The 12,188-nt window shown below is 48.0% G+C and overlaps 1 long non-coding RNA gene across 1 annotated transcript; it reads left to right on the top strand.

The window, feature by feature from the left end:
• The first annotated feature begins 4,703 nt into the window (after positions 1-4,703).
• On the top strand, positions 4,704-6,884 carry LOC307192191. Its single transcript, XR_013830007.1, has 3 exons — positions 4,704-5,368; positions 6,197-6,359; positions 6,751-6,884. It is a non-coding gene; the product is annotated as an uncharacterized lncRNA (long non-coding RNA).
• The last annotated feature ends 5,304 nt before the right edge of the window (positions 6,885-12,188 follow it).

Consider the following 12,188-nt stretch of genomic DNA (forward strand, 5'->3'; position numbering starts at 1 on the left):
GTAGAAAGGGTACAAAGATGGTACAAGGGATGACTTCTCACCACTGTGTGCCTCACATGATCTAGTGGGGGCCATGAATCAAGCGTACCAGGAGCTGGTTTGCGAGGGAAATGCGGTGAGTGCCGTGGGGAGGGAAGATACCTGCGAGCATGATAAAATACAAAGATGAGTAAACCGGAGACCGGGGAGGCGTCCCAGAGACCAGAGAGGACGAACTTAGACTGTGAGCCCAGCGTGACGAGCCCCGGCTCCTCCAGCCGCTCCCCAGTGGCTCTGAGACCCAAGCAGGTTTCCTTGCCCAAAGTCGATGCGCAGTTAATCCATGTGGAATGAGGAAATGACTCTAGTACAACCCTTCTTATTTTATATAAGAGGAAACGGAGGCCTCCAAGAGTTAAATGAGTTGTTACAAAGTCATAAAACTGATTAGCGTTTGACCAAAGCCCAAATCTGCCCCCAGCCAGGGCTCTTTCATCTGCATGGCTAACCTCGGCCTTTTTTTCTCCGAGCTAATGGGGCCAACTTATTTTATCTTTCCTTTCAGTGTCATGTTTATATCCTCTTAAACATCTTCTGTAAGAGAAGAGCAGGTTAGGCAATTCTTGGCATTCAAAATAAACTTTTCCCATGTTTGAAAACTTGACCCTAAGAACACAGGGCGCTGTGCTTTGCTTAGGATGCTCCTGGTGTATTTGATTATTGAATATGAAGTAAGTACGACTGCATATGGTGCCACCTTGCTGGGAAGAACGCACACACTTTGATGTTCTCCCATCGACTTTATCCTTTGGGCAGGGTGTCCTGAACTAAAAGATGGCATTTTTCCAGAATAATTCTATGTCTCTGTAATATAGTGCATAATCCGCATATTATGAGCTTTCAGAGCACACACACAAATGCGGCTATGTGGTGTTTATTTATTTATTTATTTTTTTAGAAGATGTTGGGGGTCGGAGTTTATTAATTAGTTTATTTATTTTTGCTGTGTTGCGTCTTCGTTTCTGTGCGAGGGCTTTCTCTAGTTGTGGCGAGCGGGGGCCACTCTTCATCGCGGTGCGTGGGCCTCTCACTATGGCGGCCTCTCTTGTTGCGGAGCACAGGCTCCAGACGCGCAGGCTCAGTAGCTGTGGTGCGCGGGCTTAGTTGCTCCGCGCCATGTGGGATCCTCCCGGACCAGGGCTCGAATCCGTGTCCCCTCCATTAGCGGGCGGACTCTCAACCACTGCGCCACCAGGGAAGCCCTGGTGTTTATTTTTATTGTGGTAAAATATACATAAAATATACCATTTTAACCATTTTAAGATATATAATTCAGAGTTATTTAAATACATCGACAGTGTTGTACAACCATCACCGCCATCCATCTCCAGAACCTTTTCATTTTCCCGAACAGAAACTCTGTGCCCATTAAACAGTAACTCCCCATTCCCCCTCCCCTCTTCCCTGGCTACCACCAGTCTACCTTCTGTCTCTATCAGTCTAACTACTCTAGGGACCTCATACAATATTTGTCCCTCATGTATGGCTCATTTGACTTAGCATAATGTCCTTAAGGTTCAACCATGTTGTTGCATGTGTCAGAATTTCCTTCCTTTTTAAACCGTGAATAATATTCCATTGTATGTATGGACCCCATTTTATCTCTTCATCTGTGGATGGACACTTGGGTTGCTTCCACTTTTTGGCTATTGTGAATAGTGCTGCTATGAATATTGAAGTACAAGTATCTGTTTGAGTCCGTGCTTTCAATTCATTTGCGTGTACACCCAGAAGTGGAACTGCTGGGCATATGGTAATTCCATGTTTAACTTCTTGAGGAACCTCCACACTTCCTTCCATAGCAGCTGCACCATTTTACATTCCCACCAAGGTTCAAGGGTTCTACTCTCTCCACATCTTCACCAACACTTGTCATACTACATTTTGCTTTGTATTTTTGTTTGTTTATGTTTTTAATAATTATCATCCTAATGGGTGTGAAGTGGTATCTCATTACAAGGTTTTGGTTGCCTCTGTGTGTGTATATGTATGCATGTGTGTGTGTGTTTCTTGCTAAAGATAGAAAGAGAGTAGCTTCCTCTCTTGGGGCTACAAAAGACCTCTGTCATTAGATCCAGAGCCCTGTGCTCTCGGTAAGGCCAGGACAACAGTCCCCAGAGAAAGGACATAACCCTTGATCTCAGCCCAGAGGCTGTGAGCAAGTTCACGAGAGTTTATAGAAGCATGTTAGGCTGAGAAGCTGGCATCTTTCCATATCTTTTCAAACTCACTTCCTAAAGATTCTCCCTCTTGGAGAGAGAGGGAGTGGGGTGCAGGGGAGAGGAGACAGAGGATCAGGGTCGTACGTCAGAGCCCAGTATGGCCAAGCAGGGGACACACAGGCCCACAAGGGTCTTTATTAGGACAAGGGATTGGGGTCTCTCACTGAGTTGCCAAAGCTAAGTATAGGACAGTCAGGGTCCAGCTCAAACTCAAAGACAGAATCACATGCCAGCAGGGGAGAAATCAAGAATCCAGTAAGGCTACTGGGGAGGTCAGAACCTCAGAGATTAGGATCTGGATTAAAGTAGAGGCAAAAATAACAGGAAACAAGGTCAAAAAGCCAGAAGGTCCAATTTGAGCTTCTAAATTGGGATCAGTTACACAGGAAATTAGAGACAGAAGAAACTGAGGAGGCAGTAGGGTTCAAGGTCACTGACTAAGACCTGTTAAGTGCAGAGAAGCAGATTTCCAACAGGGCTTTGAGGTCACCCAACATCCCTGGCTGTGCCCGGTGGCATATCTTCTTCCGCCCAACTGACAGCCATTCCCGCAGGCTCACCTACTGTCACTGGAGGGCGATAATACCCTCGAGGTCTTTCCGAGGAGCTGTTAGGCACACCGTAACATGTATTTCCCATTTCTTCAGTGGAGTGAGCAGAGCAAACAGAAAAGTTAAGAGTCCTGCCCCTTCCCAAAATGGGTCTGCGCCACCGCCAAACACACAGGAGAAAAATGTTAAAACTAGTTATGGGGGGTGATGGATCCTAGAGAAAGATCAGTAGAGAATTGGGAGAATTGGGTGGTATGTGGGATTCTAAGATGGCGCCCAAGGTGACGTGCATGCGTAGTCCTCTCCCCTTGAGCAGGGGTGGGACCAGGGAACATGATGGGATATCACCCTAGTGCCAAAGAGGGGTTATCCTGGGAGGGCCTGACCTAATCTGAGGAGCCTTTAAAAGAAGATGAAGCATCAGAGAGATCGTCTCACAGTGGCCGGGAAGAAGATGAGCGCCATGCTGTGACCTGCCTCAGGGGGGCCACATGACCAGGCACTACAGGCAGCCTCTGGGCGCTGAGAGCCAGCGAGAAAACAGGAACCTCGGTCTTAAACTGCACGGGAGTGAATGCTGCCAACAACTTGGATGTGCTTGGAAGAGGACCCAAGCCTCAGATGAGATCACAGCCCTGGCCGACACCCTGCTTTCAGCCTGCGAGACCCTCAGCAGAGGACCCAGCTAACCCATGCCCGACTTCTAATCCAGAGAAACCATGGTCAGAATTTGTGGAAATCTGTTACGCAGCAATAAAAGGTGAATGCACCTCGCCTACTGGATGGAGGACATAAGCGGTAGGTATAAGCTGAACCTTGAATATCTTTGATTTGCTCCCCGTCATGTAGGACAAGAGATCAATAGTCACTTCATAGACGCACAGATCCATGTGAGACCATAGCGAGCATTATCTCCAGCCCTCAGAGAGGCTTAAGTGCCTTGCTCAAGGCCACGCTGCTAATTAGTGGCAAATACAGTGGTCAGACTTCAAGGTGCCCTTACCTGGAAGTAGTTCTGCTGTAAAATGGGTCAAGAATGCAGAGTATTAGAAACTGCAAGAGTCTTCAACACCATCTTGTTGAAGCCCCTGCACTTTAGACAGGAGGAAACTGAGGTACGGAGAGATTAAGGGATTTGCAACATTCTTTCCAATTCATGAAGCCGTGACAAAGCACAGGTCCAGCCACCTAACAAATAATGGCATTCATGCAACTGCCCTTCCAAACAGAAATCAGGGCTTCCCTGGTGGCGCAGTGGTTGAGAGTCCGCCTGCCGATGCAGGGGATGCGTGTTCGTGCCCGGTCCGGGAGGATCCCACATGCCGCGGAGCGGCTGGGCCCGTGAGCCATGGCCGCTGAGCCTGCGCGTCCGGAGCCTGTGCTCCGCAACGGGAGAGGCCACAACAGTGAGAGGCCCGCGTACCACAAAACAAAAACAAAAACAAACAGAAATCAGTGGTGTGTGCCAAAAATTGATCCCCAAATTAATAAACAGCTAATAAGATGCATAAGAGATACTTGAGTTCCCATGACAGCAAACCAAGTTGCTCCCAGCTCACACTGGACGTGTTAAATGGTCACTAAAATGCCCGTGGCTTTATCCTTTCCAGGAAGCCCTGGCTGCATTGCAGGAGAAAGTGGGGAGGGCCGGCAGTGGAGGCAGGGATGGGCTTGTTAGGCTTTTTTTCTTAGAAGCTTAGAAACAAAAGAAAATATCGCTGCTTCGCCAGTCAAGGACCTTTTGTGGAGGTTGATGTACGTCAGTCAGATTTGGGTGTGTGTGTGTGTGTGTGTGTGTGTGTGTGTGTGTGTAACCGAACAGCCTGTCACAGCCTCATTTTCCACGATGCAAGTCTCCCCTAACTGATAACACTCTAAATAACAGGTGAGTGACTCCTGGCAGGAAGGAGATTGTCTGACCTCATTGTTTGCCTTTTCCCCCCCTCTTTGTTCTTCACAAATAAAGGTTTTTTAATAAACTGAAAGGTCCTCCGCTCTTGCCTGATGATAAAATGAAAGGAACCAGTGAGGTATGGTACAACGTGGCAGCAAAAACGGAGAAGCTCATCAGAAAATAACAAAGGTGCAAGTTAAAGATAAGGCGGCTGTCAGAGATTAATCCTGCCGCCTGATTGTTTTCTTTAATACCAAAGCCTGCAATAGCAAGCGATAAGTTTGCTGAGTAATTTGGTTTTTGGTAAGGAAATAAAATTCAGGTAGGCCCCATAATTGATTTCCCTTTCTTTAGTTTTCTAAACATTCAACAACAACAACAAAAAGCCTGACTTGGCTACACTTGCTTTCCTCCAGCTACGCTGCCAATGCCATCCTCTTGACCGAGTCTACCTTCTTCATCCCAGAAGCTTCCAAAAAGAGGGTAGGACTGAGCAAGAAACGTTCCCCTCTCCCAGCGGCATGAGGTGCGATTTACATGGAATCCCTACATTCACGTCCGTCAGGGAGTGAACTGGGCCACCCCTTCCATAAAAGATGTTGGAGTCCTTACCGTCGGAACCTCAGAATGTAACCTTATTTAAAAAGAGCATCTTCGCAGAGGTAATCAAGGTCAAATGAGGTCATTAGGGTGCACCCTACTCCAATCTGACTGATATCCTTATGACAGGGGAACTTTAGACACAGACACAGGCCCACAGGGAGGATGCCGCGTGAAGATGGCGGCAGAGGTTGCTGTGCTGCATCTACAAGCCAGGAAACGCCAAAGATGGCCAGCAAACTGCAGCAGCTAGGAGGGAGGCGGGGAGCAGATTTCCCCTCCGTTTCCAGAAAGAACCAACCCGCCCACACCTTGATCTCAGACTTCCGGCCTCCAGAACTGTGAGACAGTCAGTTTCTGTTGTTTAAGCCACCCAGTTCGTGGTACTTTGTCAGGACAGCCCTAGCAAACCAACACAGCAGCCACCTCCAATACACCCAGGCAGCAAGGAACCCTCGCCTCTAACCTGAACGGCTCACTAGGCCAATTCTGACCACTGTCTTCGCATCCCTACCACCCACACCCCCAGCGCTTTCCTCAAAGCTTTGGGCACAACTGTAAAGAAGGCAGCCAAGGGAGAGAAAAACCCGGAGACACCTGCCTACCCCCTCCTCGTGCGTGTGAGAGGATCAGAGCCCCTTCCCTCCTGGGACTCCAGGGCATTTGGGGCAAGGGTGCTTAGACCAGGGCCCTTGCCACGTGCGCGCACACGCGCCGCCTCTTCCGCTCTGTTGTCTCTGGTCGGTGAAAACGCAGAGCAGCGACCTAGCGTCCATCCCAGAGAGTCACTGGGAGGGGGATGCTGCTCGGAAGCCCTGAACGCCAGGCGGGAGGCTGTGTCTCCAGCTCCTCGCCGCCTGGATTTACAAAATCCCTGTTCTCTTTTTTAGATCGGTGATCTTCGAACTTGAACGTGCATAGGAGTGAAACACCTGGGAATCGTGGTGAAATGCCGGCTCTGGCTCTGGAAGCGTGCGGTGGGGCCGCAGGGGCTGCTTTTCTAAGGAGCAGCCGGGTGATGCCCATGCTGCTGGCGGGAGCACCACGCCCGAGGTGCAGGGTCTGGACCCTCACGAGGTGGAGGCGTGGGAAGGGGTCTCCGCAGAGGGGGGTCCCCATGGTGGCCCGGAGGCAGCGCTTTAAGTGGTCACAAAACTCCGCAGATCCCCATGTCTCTGGGCTGGGAAAACCTTCAGGAGGGTCGGAGGGGAAAACGCAAAGGAAACGTCTGCGGGGGTGAAGCTGCGATGGGTGGGCTCCCCAAGGAGAAAGCGTGACGCGTGCACATATGCTCCCGGAGGCACGCTCAGAGGCGGCGCGGCAGCAGCAGAGTCTTCTCTATTGTGATAAAATGAACAGCCCCCAGGTGGCTCGTCCAGCAGCTAATTTCTCATCTTATCTATTATGTGAATGAGATGGGAAAACAGTTTCCTGTTTCTCGCAGGTGCCACTGACATGGAAGATACTGAACGAATTCTCTGGAAAAGCATGCAGTCACGTCCCTCCGCGGGCGCGCCGGCTTCACGGGGAAGAGTTGATGCGGCCGGGGCTGCCCTCCGTTGCAGAAGCAGTGAAGCGGCGTCTTTGCAGACACACCCGTGTTACTATCACCTCGGAAAATAGCTGAGGGGCCGACAGGTCTTTTTGGGTGGTCATATTTCATGGCAGACATTCCTTGAGGCCCAGATGATTGGCCTGGGAGTGATTTTGAGGGCCAGGCCTTCCGTGACCCACCCCAGGCTGGCTGTGTGATGGGGTGAAGGATCCCCTTCAGGAAGCAGGCCCAGCTCGCAGCCAACACCTCCTCCTCCAACCTGCCTTCCCAGCCCCGCAGGAGTCCCAGCGGCCCCCACACCCTCCTCCCAAGGCCCCTCAATCACAAACCTTCCCCGAGAAGGATGACAGCCCTGTTCTAGTATTAGCAAAGAGGGTCTGGGGGAATCACAGATTTTCACGAGCATTTGGCGCGGATCTCTCTCACTAGCAGCAAAGAAACTGAGGCCCAGAGTGGTAGACAGATTTGGCCAAGGTCACCCAGCAGGGAAATAGCCGAGCCTTTTGGGTCCATGCTGTGGGCAAGGTCTGGCAGAAGGGTAACCTTAGAAAGCAGTGTTAGTGAGGTAAGAGGGTTGTCTAAAGACAACGAGATACCCAGAAAAACCCTCCCGACTCGGGTTGTTCCAGGTTTTGACCCGGAAACATAAAACACCTGAGAACAAGTTCTGATGTGGAGAGACAGAGCCAGCAGCCGGCACGGGAGGGTCCCAACTTGGGGCGTTTTTGAAAATGCTGATGACTGGGCCACGCCTCTGACAACTTGAATCCGAATCTCTCAGGCCCCACGGTCCCTGTGAGCTTGTTAGAAATGCCGACTCTCGGGCCCCACCCGGTCCAGCGGCATCAGGATCTGGATGATTCCCTTGCATGTGAAGGTTTGAGAAGCGCGCTTGGGCTACACATCGGAACCACCTCCAAAGGGCAAGGCCTGCTGTGAGTGGTTTTTTTTGGAGAGGTGAGGACCATGGAGAGGACAGCAGGGCACAAATGTAAGCTCAAAGGCCTCGAAGACATGTTCCTCTGTATTCCAGTCCTGCAAAGGCTCAGCCATCTTCAGGAAAAGGAAACGTGGATGAGGAAGTGGATCCCAGAGAGGTGGTCCAGCTCAGCTCAACCGTATGACCTGGAGCCAATCACAGCTGACTCCAATGATCTAGACAGAAAGGCTGGTGATTCTGTGTTCACTTCGAACAAGGGCAAGAGCAGTGAGATGACTGAAGTCTCAGCGCAGTACAACTGGGTAAGTGATGGAGGGGAAGGAGGTAGGCAGGATGGAAAAGCCGCTGGAATCAAAAGTAGCTCAGGGCTTCCCTGGTGGCGCAGTGGTTGAGAGTCCGCCTGCTGATGCAGGGGACGCGGGTTTGTGCCCCGGTCCGGGAAGATGCCACATGCCGCGGAGCGGCTGGGCCCGTGAGCCATGGCCGCTGAGCCTGCGCGTCCGGAGCCGGAGCCTGTGCTCCGCAACGGGAGAGGCCACAGCAGTGAGAGGCCCGCATACAGCAAAAAACAAAACAAAACAAAAAAAACTAGCTCAGCTGCAGCTCTATGGCCTTGGGCGAATTGTTTAACCTCTAAGCCTCAGTTTGATCATCTGTAAAATGGAGAAAATAACAACTCATTCATGGAGCCATTGTGACCTATCAGGAGCTAAATAAATAAAGCTGTTGACAGTTTTGGGTTACCCCTGTGCAAAAACAGTAGCTGTAATTAGTGGTAATTCAATTTCAACTCCATGGTCATTTTAAGGACATTATAAGTTAGTCAAAGACAGATGAAATGTGAACAATAATCTTCTCTTTACAGAGTAACAAGCTAATGTTGTGGTTATAAATAACTCCCCTGGCTATAGAAGACTGTCATCTCTGCCTCCTCCAGGCAAGCCTAGTTTAATTCACCGCGGTGTTTTCCCACAAATGTAAAAAGAAGAACAATGATGAAGAATATACAAGAAAACATGGGGAGGCATGAAAATCAAAAAGGCATTAACTGAGAGGGAAAAGGGAGCAAAGAACTAGGTTAAAATTATGCAGAAGACCCTCTAGATAAATACCAGAGTGAAAAGACAGCTAATTGAAGAATGAGGGAGTTTTCTTAACCAGTGCTAGCTGAGTAAAAATATAATTAGCTTTGATTCATGAAGATTGCTACAATATGACTCATTTACCAAAACAGTTACTAGCAGAATTACATTTGTTACTGTGAGAAGACCACGTGGGAGCGAGGACTGTAGTAAATACCAAGTAATGTTTCTACTTTCGCAGTGGCACCTTGAAAAAGAGTTTTGTTTCCTCATCAGCAGTTTTCTGTGACCCTGCTGCTCTCAGAAGCGCCTTTGGCTATTATCAGGAGCACAGAGACCTTCTGGAGAGATGGGAGGTGCTAATGTCACCGCTTCCCAACCAGGGCCTTGGGAATGTCTCAACTTTCCCCGCCCGGGCACAGCACAGTCTGGGGCTCAAACTTTTCTCCAAGTGAAGTCAAAGCTCCTCGGCAGCCATGCCCTTCCTTGGCTTTCATGCCTCTGGTGCTGATGTCTCTCTCCTTAGAGATTCCACACGAACCTAGACATTGGAAGACCTTCCTTATGGTTTATTGGTTGTCTGATTGCTCTAAGAAGGGAAAGCCAGTGTTTTTCCATTCAGATGTTTTGTCTTTAACTCTACTGTAGGAGGCTGGGTGCTCATCCCTGTAGCAGAGAGCCGTTTAAACATTCAAACCTTCAATTCAGGGAAGATGACGGCTAGGTCAGTGCACTAGCACAGGTGGGAAAGCGCTGGGTAGAGGTAATCTCAAGGGTCAAAGGGACCTTAGAGAAGTTCTGGCCCAACCTCTTTAAGGATGGACACGGATGCAGGGAGTATGTGTGTAAGTGACATGAAGAGCCATGTGTTTTATGAAAACAGAATGAATGGCACAGGAAGAAATAAGAAGATGCATTTCTCACATAGAGAACGAGCTCTGCAGGGAGAAATGTCCAGAAAAAGGCAACGGCAAACAGTTCTGCAAGTACAAGAGTAATGAAAATAAATACAGCTTACAAGCCTAATGAAGAACATTTCAGAGCAGGTTGAGACCCTAACTGATACAAACGAGGATCATTATCTTCCCTGGCTCTCCTGTTCAGTGTAGGACAAGAATCGTGCAAATAGAAGGAGATGACCAGGGCTGTAATGGTAGAATTATAACCCCACACCAGACCAGGGCCTCTTAAGATGAGCCATTTTCATTCCAGACCCCCATCCACCTGAAGGCCTGAAGACCGTCAGTGTAAATGACGCTTAGCTGTCCTCATTGTAGGGTGATTGATATGTTAAGAGCCACCCACATCTCTTTCCTCCAAATATGCATAAGTGCATCAGTATTTCCCTAAAGCCTGGAGGCTAAAGATGATTCCAGAGAAGATTCTCAGGCTGAGACCGACCACACTCTTTATTAAGTGCCTACTATGTTCTAGGTATGGGGCTAAGTACTTTACATGCATTAGTTTATTAATCTCATCCACAGGCCTAGGAGGTAGGTATTATCAATACCCCCCACTTTTAAAATTGAAGTACAGTTGATTTACAATGTTGTGTTAGTTTCTGGTGTGCAGCAAAATGATTCAGATGTATATATATGTATATATATGTATTCTTTTTCATTATGGTTTATTACAGGATGTTGAAAATAGTTCCCTGTGCTCTACAGTAGGACCTTGTTGTTTATTTATTTTATATATAGTAGTTTCTATCTGCTAATCCCAAACTCCGAATTTATCCCTCCCGTGCCCCCTTTCCCCGTTGGTAACCATGTTTGTTTGCTATGTCTGTGAGTCTGTGTCTATTTCGTAAATAAGTTCATTTGTGTCATATTTTAGATTCCACATATAAGTGATATCACGTGATATTTGTCTTTCTCTTTCTGACTTCACTTAGTATAATAATCTCTAGTTGCATCCATGTTGCTGCAAATGGCATTATTTCATTCTTTTTATGGCTAAGTAGTATTCCATTGTATATATATACACCACATCTTCTTTATCCATTTATCTGTCAATGGACATTTAGGTTGCTTCCATGACATGACTGTTGTAAATAGTGCTGCTATGAACGTTGGGGTGCATGTAGCTTTTCTAATTAGAGTTTTCTCAGGATATATGCCCAGGAGTAGGATTGCTGGGTCGTATGGTAGCTCTATTTTTAGTTTTTTGAGGCCCCTCCATGCTGTTCTCCATAGTGGCTGTACCAATTTACATTCCTACCAACAGTGCAGGAGGGTTCTCTTTTCTCCACACCCTCTCCAGCATTTGTTGTTTGTAGACTTTTAACTGATGGCCATTCTGACCAATGTGAAGGGATACCTCAATGTAGTTTTGATTTGAATTTCTCTAATAATTAGCAATGTCTTTTTACGTGCCTATTGGCCATCTGTATTTCTCCTTTGGAGAAAAGTCTATTTAGGTCTTCTGATTATTTTTTGATTGGGTTGTTATTGAGTTGTATGAGCTGTTTGTATATGTTGGAAATTAAGCCCCTGTTGGTCATGTCATTTGCAAACATTTTCTCCCAGTCCGTAGGTTGTCTTTTTGTTTTGTTTACGGTTTCCTTTGCTGTGCAAAAGCTTGTAAGTTTTCCCATTTGTTTATTTTTGCTTTTATTTCTATTGCCTTGGGAGACTGACCTAAGAAAACATTGGTACAATTTATGTCAGAGAATGTTTTGCCTACATTCTCTTCTAGGAGTTTTATGGTGTCATGTCTTATATTTAAGTCTTTAAGCCATTTGAGTATCAATACCCCCATTTTAAAGAAAAGGATAACTGAAGCTCAGAGAGGTTGAGTAATCTGCCCGCAGTCAAACAATAAGTGACAAGTCAGAGATTAAAACAGAAAACCAGGTTTGATAGGTTATTTTGGGGGTCAGCCTCTATGAGGAGGTGACAAAGATGAAACAGGCAGCTGTGTCAGAGCAGACAGGAAGGGATGAATCATTCTATGCAGAGAAAGGACCAGTACAAGGGCCCAGAGGCAGAAAAGAGCTTGGGAGGTGTAAGGACCTTTCAGGTATCTATTGCTGAATGACAACCTGCCCCCAAACTGTGGCTTGAGACAACACGACTCATTCATTGGCTCATGGATGTGCAATCTGGAGAGGACTCCTAGGGACGTTTCATTACTGCTCCATGTGCTGCCAGCTGTGGAAACACAACTGGAGCTAGAGAGTCCCTTCCAAGGCAGCTTACTCATGCGGCGGGAAAGCTGGTGCTGGCTGTCAGCTGGGAGCTCAGCCAGGGCCTTGATTCTCCTTCACACAGCTCCACACGGCTGCTCGGGCTTCCTTCAGCATG

Source organism: Stenella coeruleoalba, assembly GCF_951394435.1.
Source record: "Stenella coeruleoalba genome assembly, chromosome: 10".
Taxonomy (NCBI): domain Eukaryota; kingdom Metazoa; phylum Chordata; class Mammalia; order Artiodactyla; family Delphinidae; genus Stenella; species Stenella coeruleoalba.